Source organism: Artibeus jamaicensis, unplaced genomic scaffold (assembly GCF_021234435.1).
Source record: "Artibeus jamaicensis isolate MK-2021 breed Jamaican fruit bat unplaced genomic scaffold, CSHL_Jam_final contig_497, whole genome shotgun sequence".
Classification (NCBI taxonomy): Eukaryota; Metazoa; Chordata; class Mammalia; order Chiroptera; family Phyllostomidae; genus Artibeus; species Artibeus jamaicensis.
In genome coordinates this window covers 5,284,260-5,292,177 of record NW_026521863.1, presented here as the reverse complement: position 1 = coordinate 5,292,177, position 7,918 = coordinate 5,284,260, and the positions used below count along the sequence as shown (strand labels likewise).

Below are 7,918 nucleotides of genomic sequence, written 5' to 3'. Positions count from 1 at the left end.
TTTTCCTTTTTTCTTATTTCTGGCTATTATACGTATTGCTTGAATTCCTTGTAAATAAACATGGTTTGCATCCTAGATATTTCATTTGGATGTGTTCCTAGAAGTACAATCTTCCAGCCAAAGGATGTAAGGATTTTCTTTAAAAAAAAAAAACAACAAACTCCATCAAAATGCCCTCCACAAGGCTTGCGTCTATTTACACTCCCGCTGCCAACAGAGAATGCTGGCCCGCAAGCCTCAAAAGGCCACATCTTTGTGGCTGTGAACTCCACCCAAAGGCTAGCAAGGCTTTCCTCATGTGCACCTCTTTGTGGGCTGTTCCCATAGCCTTCGAGCTTCCAAATGTCAATGGTTCCTTCTGTTCTGGATTAAAAGTACTTTGCTTCAACAATTTCCAGATTTGATCAATGCTGATACACTGAGCTACACTGTGCATTTTCATTCCAATGAATAATGAAAGCTAAGTCGCATCAAGTCCCTCCTGCCAGGTCTCACTGTGAGCACTGGATCTGCACAGAGATGAGTCTCCACACCTCGGCTGAGCAGGTGCCCTTGTGTGTTACAGGTAAGGGATCAGGTACGCCAGGGGGGGAAACAGCTGAGCCAAGATTCATACCCGGCGTCGGGCTCTGCAGCCCACAGCCCACCCACAATATGTTATGGCCCCTCTTCTATCAAAATTAGAGGCAGATTGGCCCCTTAGAAATAACATGAATAAACTTTTTGATGAATTATTCCCTGAAAATCAAGGGCACAAAAATGTATCCATAGGAGAAGTAATTTGCCTCGGGCCAGATATTCCAGCCCGAGAGTTCCTCCAGCCAATGTACTCAGACTAACATCTATTTGACATCTATTTATCTGTTGCTCTAAATCTTTGATTTAAATACATACTCCATCCACATAACTCTACACTGTAGGCAACTGTGTGAGGTCTTGCCCTTTCCCCAGATGTACCAGCAATGGTTTCCAATGTGGTCAGCACATACTAAGTTAAGGAAGGTGAAGCCTAACCCCAAGTTGTTCCAGAGCCTCGCTGGCCTGGTTGCTGCTGTCTCCGTGGAAGGCATTTCCTTGCATGTCGGAGACAAGATTGTACCTGGGAAAGGCAGGGGCTCCTTCTCCATGGCATTTATCCAGAGAAAGCCCGAATTATCAGCATGAAATAAAGGCGCACTGATCGGGGTCCCATGGGTTGGCGGCTCTGGCCAGTAACCGCCAGGCAGCATGCATCTGGGACACGTGACTTGGGGACTGCTGGAAGAAAGGACCAGTTCTGCAGTCAGTGCCCAAACCCTTGGAGGGAAAGCGCTAAGGCCTGGAAAGACAAGAGCGCTGTGGCCGGAAGCAGCATTTGCCTCTCAAAGTGAGCCCCAAGAGCAGAGAACCTTGTTTTTTCTCACTCAAATAGAGGTTTTCCTGTTCCTTGGCATGAGTGATTTTTACTGTATCCTGGAGACTCTGACATTTATGTTGCCCAGAGCATGTGCTCTCAGAAATGCCTCGAGGTGCCAAGCAGCTCCTGGCAACCCTGCAGGTGGGAGGCCGCTTTCAGGTGTGAACTCTTACAAGGACAGACACTCAGTTCCTCGGGAGATCTTCAAAGTGGGGGGATCACAAGATAAGGACAGTTTGTTCTTCCCTCTAGTGGATGTCAACCATCAGAAAGCAAACCCTTAAAAAAACAACTTGAAATTCCCCCAAGCTTCTCAAGTTTGACACACATACTCCTCCAAAACAAAAGCCGCCTGTTTCTTGTTTCCATACCTCCAATCTATAAAACAGAGAAAACACACAGCCTGCCAGGCCTTTTGCTACAAGCTATTTATTATGACAAAGCCAGTGTCACTGTCCACATGAAGTCATCTGGGCCCGAGCATGTCAGGCGCCTGGCGCAGGAGGCCCCGTCATTCCTTGAGCTATAGAATATCTTTCTGGCAATGAAGCCACAAGCTGTGCTCTCACCCTCAGGAAGCCGTCCAGCACCTCCCCCGTCCAGCCCGGCAGAAGCACGCCATCCGCCTGGACACAGCTGCCCCCAGCGCTCTCAGAGCACACACTCTTCTGTGGCCAGGAGGTGGAGGGAGGGTCGCCACACCTTCTGATGGAGCAGAAAGCTGTCAAGGTGACACGACCACTGATGAAGAAGCCTCCATGTGTGTGGCACCAGGCAGGAAGGACCACAGCCCCGGGGGGGCGGCAGTGGAATTCACACAGAAGAGCTGGCGGTGACAGTGATGAACAGAGGGCTCTCGGGAGGGCCTGGGACTCAGAGCCCCTCCCCAAGCAGAAGGGCCTGTGTGCATCCTGCCAACTGGTTCTTCTGCAGCTGATTCTGCTTGAGAGCAAGCTTGCCAGAGAAAATGGAAAAACACATCTTAGTGACAAATCAACATCAGCTCCAATTTGTTTCTGTTGCTTTGCCTGGGTCTGCCCTTGCTCAGATTGTGTGACAAGGACCTAGTGGTGCCTTCTCTTGGGTCGAATGCTGAGGCATGCTCTCCAGTTAACTGTCCACCTGGGTGGTCAGTTATAAGACCCCTTTAGAGAAGCATAGGATTTCAGAGCTGGAAGGAATCTTAATGATCTACTGCTCTGATACTCTATTTTTATTGCTGAAAAGACGAGGCCCAGAGAGGTTAAGAAACTTGCGCAAGCTTCCAGAGCAATCTAGCTACAGAGCCAGGAACAGTGCAGAGTCTGTCTCCCCAGGGGCAGGGTCCTTTCTGTCCCAACACAGTAAATCTCCAAACTCTCTCTGATTTTTGGTTGAGCCTGATTTCAAAATTGTCTCCAAACTTTTTAATTTTCAATGCACCTACTGAAAAGCAACTCAAACCCTTGGGTGCTCTAAACTTCTCCACTCCCATGGGGCAGCGAACACACTCAGCTCTTGAACAATTGTAGATCATGTGGTAAACGTCATAGTGCCTGTGCGAGCTGAGTTTACATTCTAGAACTGCATGTGCTCATCATAGAAACATACCATATATGTGCTGTGAACATATTAGACAGTTTTGTCTAATCTTGATTAGAATCTTGATTTTTGGTTTTTTTAAATGTTTTATTTATGTATTTTAGAGAGAGGGGAAAGGGAGAAAGAGGGGAAAAGAAACATCAACGTGAAAGAGAATTATCGATCAGTAGCCTCTTGTACACTCCCCAAATGGGGACTGAACTCGCAACCTAGGTATGTTCCCTGACCAGGAATTGAACCAGTGACCTTATACTTTGTAGGACAACTCCCAACCAACTGAGCTATACAGGTTCAGCCTGAGTCTTGATTTTCTTACTCAACACTACCAACACAACTGGTTTAGCTCTCCCTACTCATCCTCTTTAATGCTTATATAATACGTCAATATATCTTGTGAATTGTTGGACCATTTCCCTGATAATTATCCCTTTTGTTTATATTTTTGCCACTATAGATATTCCTACACATATGCAAATGAGACCAGTATTTTTAGTTCTGTAGATTTGATTCCTAGAAGTATAATTGCTGAGTCAAAGGATATATGTATTTTTATATTCAGAATATGTGAAGATTCGTCTTTAAAGAAAATATGATGAAGACAAGACAACAGAGAGGCAGGTGGGAGCCAAGTGAAAGAAATCTCACAAAGGGTGGATGATCTGGGATGTCAGATACAAAGTCCAGGGCAAAGCTAAGTGTTTCCTAGTTCTTTCTGTTTAGAAGCATTTAGAACAGTATTTTTCTCTTCATTCTTAGAGTTCTACATTTTTACCAGAAAATTCCTGGACACATGCTTTTTCTCCTCAAATTAGCTTAGAATATAGGTAACTCTTTTTAACGGGGCCTCCAAGATAATGAGAAGACAAGCCACAGACAGGAAGAAAATATTTGCAAAACACATGTCTGATAAAGGACCATTATCCAAAATGTAGGAAGAACTCTTTATACTTAACACTAAGAGCACAAACAACCTGATCTTAATACAAGCCAAAGATCTGAACAGACACCTCATCAAAGAAGATATAAGGACGGCAAACACACCTGTGTAAAGATGCCCCACCTCACATGTCATCAAGGAAATGCACCTTAAAGCAATGATGAGATGCGATTCCACACCTATCGGAAAGGCTAAAATCCAGAACATGGACAACACCGAGTGCTGGTGAGGATGTGGAGAACTGGAACCCACTCATCACTGGTGGGAGTGGAAAATGGCGCAGCCACTGTGGAAAGCAGTTTAGCAGTTCCTTACAAAACCACACACACTCTAACACACAACCCAGCAACTGTGCTCCTTAATATTTGCCCAACGAACTGAAAACGTGTCTCCACATAAAAACCTGCACCAGGTGTCGATGGCAGCTTTCTCCCTAACTGCCGAAACTCAAAAGCAACTGAGATACCCCTCAGTAGGCAGATGCGTACATTGCGGTTCGTCCAGACGATGGAATACTGTACAGCTTTAAAAAGCAGTGAACCGTGGAGACATGAAAAGACATGGGAGAACATTAAGTGAGCATTACTAGGTGGAAAAAAGCCAATCTGAAGGGGCAACAGTCTGTATGATTGCAACAATATAAGACATCCTGAAAAAGGCAAAACTAGGGAGACAAATAGAGCAGGAGGGATGTTTGGGCAGTGAAGCTACTCCGCATGATGCCGTAGAGGTGGACACGTGTCATTACCCACGGGTCCAAACCCACAGAATGCACAGCAGTGAGCTCCAGCCTAAAGTGGGGGCTTTGGCTGATCCTGAGGCGTCCGTGCAGGTCCACCGATCATCACCTGTGCCCCACTTGGGGGCTGCGGTGAGAGTGGGAGGCTGTGCACGGGGTTGTGGGGAGGGATGTACGGGAATTCTGTGTTTCTGCTCAATTTTGCTGTGGGCCTAATACTGCTCTAAAGGTAAAGTATAGTAATTTTTTAAGGAGACATCTATCATTTTGTTATAAAACCATGCTTTGGCATCAGTAGTTGATCACCATCGCAGCAGAGCCGCTCTAATGTAGCGGCTGTGTCCCCATTGGCTCCCTGACACGATGTGTAAGTCACATACATGCCGGTGACCCGCACTCACTGGTGCCACAAGCCCCGTTGCACAGACCCTTTAGGGAAGAGCCAATGCCGAGGAACTAGAGTAGATGTTGATAAGACACCAAAGTTCCCTGGAGGGGCTTTGTTTCTTCTCCCTCCCCCTAAACTACTCTGCTTCAAAGAATCAGGTTGCTTAGGCTCATGGGAAAGCAGCAGCACCTGCGGCGCATCGCATGTAGTTCCTGTTGAAAAGCAACACCTGTGCAGCGCACGCTTACACCACAGGCAAAGGAACGACCGTTCCAGTTTTCACCCTGCACTGGAGTCTCTTAAAGAAACAGAAGCATCCCATCAAGTTCTCCTAGACGGTGACACTGCTGCGCCTTTGTTGGTGGGTCACCTTCTGTGCTGCGTTTGCTTCTGAGGGGTCTTCCGATACATCTCCATCATTCCTTTCTTCTAGCGCCCTTTCTGTTAGCTAAGATTTCGCATAACTCTAATGTTTCACTAAGAATGTCCTCCTTGTCATCACGTTGGTTTTCTAGCGTATCGCTGTAGATATCGACAAGGAAGGCAGTTAGGGAGGGCACTGTGATTTGGTTGTAAATCAAGCAATTGGTCGAGCAGATTGGATACTTGGAAAGACCAAGACCCTACAAAATCCCTTTCACATCATTGCACTCACTTTCACTGTGTGGCACTAGTGTGACCACTCCCAGAGTGTACTGGACGGCTCTCTCCGGCACAGCAGTCACTGCAGCCAACGGTGTGAGACACTGCAAAGTATCTCTGGTTCCGGACAGGGTTATCTCTTACATGCTCTTTAAAGAGTCATTCCAAAGAAGGGGAGGGGTCGTCAAGGAACATGTGTAAAGGACCCATGAACAAAGACAGAGGGCACAAGGCATGAGGGTGGGAGGTGGGGGAGGGCTGGAAGGGGAAAGTGGTGGCAGGAAAATGGAGACAGCTGTACTCGGACGACAATTTTAAAAAAGAAGAAGTCGGACCACATACTGCAGCTCAGTCCCCAGAGTTTAAATTCCTGAATAACCTGCTGTTGGTGTCGCCGGGCGTGGTAAGTCCTCGCATCCTGATTACGAACATCAGCAATAAACTCAAGTTCCTGAGATGGATCTTTTAGCCATTCCACTAATACTCACTGATGATGCCGAACTTGATGGTTTTGGGGCTGCTCTTCAACTACTACAGTGAAGTTCATTTCCACATGTAGGTCCCTTTGAAGTGACTTTAAGAGAACTCTCTGAACATGCCACACTGTATAATTAGTACATTTAACTCAACAAGTTACTTCAAAAGCTTACTCACTTCCTTCAGAATGTCCTGGAAGTAACCATAAATAGCTCCACAATTTCCACTACAAATGATCTGGACCGTGGGATCGAGGCCACCTTTCTGCGCACGGGGTCCCGGTCATCGCGTGGCGCTCTATCACTGTACAGGACATAGGTGGGTGTCAGGCTCAGGAGCCTGTCGTCCACTGGGACGCCACGGCTTCCCTGGCCTCCGCCACCATCACTTCTTCTTGCTGCTGCTGGGGCGGAGGCGGGTGCAGCTGGGGCAGCAGCGGGTCCAGCCTACAGGCTTTGCAGCCCTACGTGGTCTCCCTGACCCCCACAGCTGCTATCCTAATTTTTTAAAAGCAGAAGAGGGCCTCTGCCATCTCCAATAGCCAATACCCAAGGTCGTTAGAGGAGCCAACATTCCAATGAGCAGAAAGGAGAAAAGTCCAAGGCTCTTGCAGGACAGGTTTTACTAGGCCAGTCCTGGAAATTACCGACATTGATGCCATTGCCTAGAGCTCCACAGTGTGGTCTTATCTAGCTGAAAGGAAGGCTGGGAAATGTAGTCTGATTGCATACCCAAGAAGAAAAGGAATCAAGTTTAGTGAACATCTGGCCCGTCTTCCCAGAAAGCCCTATCATGAAGTCACTGTGTGTGCAACCCACTAAGATTCTCCATTTCCAAACGGTATTAATTAGTTAGACCTCCAAAATTAACAAATGATTACTCATATTTGGGCTTTTAATGGAATACATGTGTTTTGTAAGTTTCCTTATTGTTGTCAACTTCAAGGCAAGTCTTGCATCTAATGAAAAGCCTGAATTGTAAATGTTTTCAACAAGTAGGGCATTATTTATGGAACTTATTATTAGAAGTTTAATAATGTACAGTGGGCCTCTGGTATGCTGCATCACTACACAAAAAAGGAAAATTAAACCAAATGCAGTGAGGGTCAAAGCAGTCAAATTTTCCAAGACAGTACATCAGGTCACTCCTTGGGAGATGATGCCAGCCCAAAGGCACAGGCCCATGGCGCGGCCCCAGGTCAGCAGCCTTGCTGTCTTTGGCCCCAGGTGTGTAAGGAGAGCATTTCAGGGCCCTTTTCTGATAGATCAGCCAGTAGGTCCACATTCAAAGGCTGCAGGGAGGCACCCCTCTCATCATCCTTTGCAAGGGGGGCCAATAAGGTATCTGAATCCATCTCTCAACTTTAAGCTATGAATTTAGGTTTTATCTTCAAAACAGTTCTCGAGTCCACCCACTTCTTCCCACCGCTGCCTCTACCATCATAATTCAAGCCACCATCTTCGCATCTCTCACCTGGGCCATGAACTGGCCTTCTAAATAGGCCCTTACACTCATCCCTCCCATCCAGTCTGTCCTCTGGTTAAAACATGCAGCCATTTCCCATTGCTCTTAGAAAGCAAAGCTCCAAACATGGCCAAGCAGCGCCTGCGTGGCTTCCTCCTTCACCGCAGCCCTGTGCCCTCCACAGCCCACCCCATGGTGACTCAGCCACACTGGCCCTTCTCCTGTCCCTTGTGCACACCACACACATGTTCCTCCCTTCGCCTGGCCCACTTCTCCCTCCCCCTCCCTCCTGAT

The 7,918-nt window shown here is 47.2% G+C and overlaps 1 pseudogene; it reads right to left on the bottom strand.

The window, feature by feature from the left end:
- Nucleotides 1–5,340: 5,340 nt before the first annotated feature.
- On the bottom strand, nt 5,341–6,812 carry LOC119034986 (protein farnesyltransferase/geranylgeranyltransferase type-1 subunit alpha-like; annotated as a pseudogene).
- Nucleotides 6,813–7,918: the final 1,106 nt, after the last annotated feature.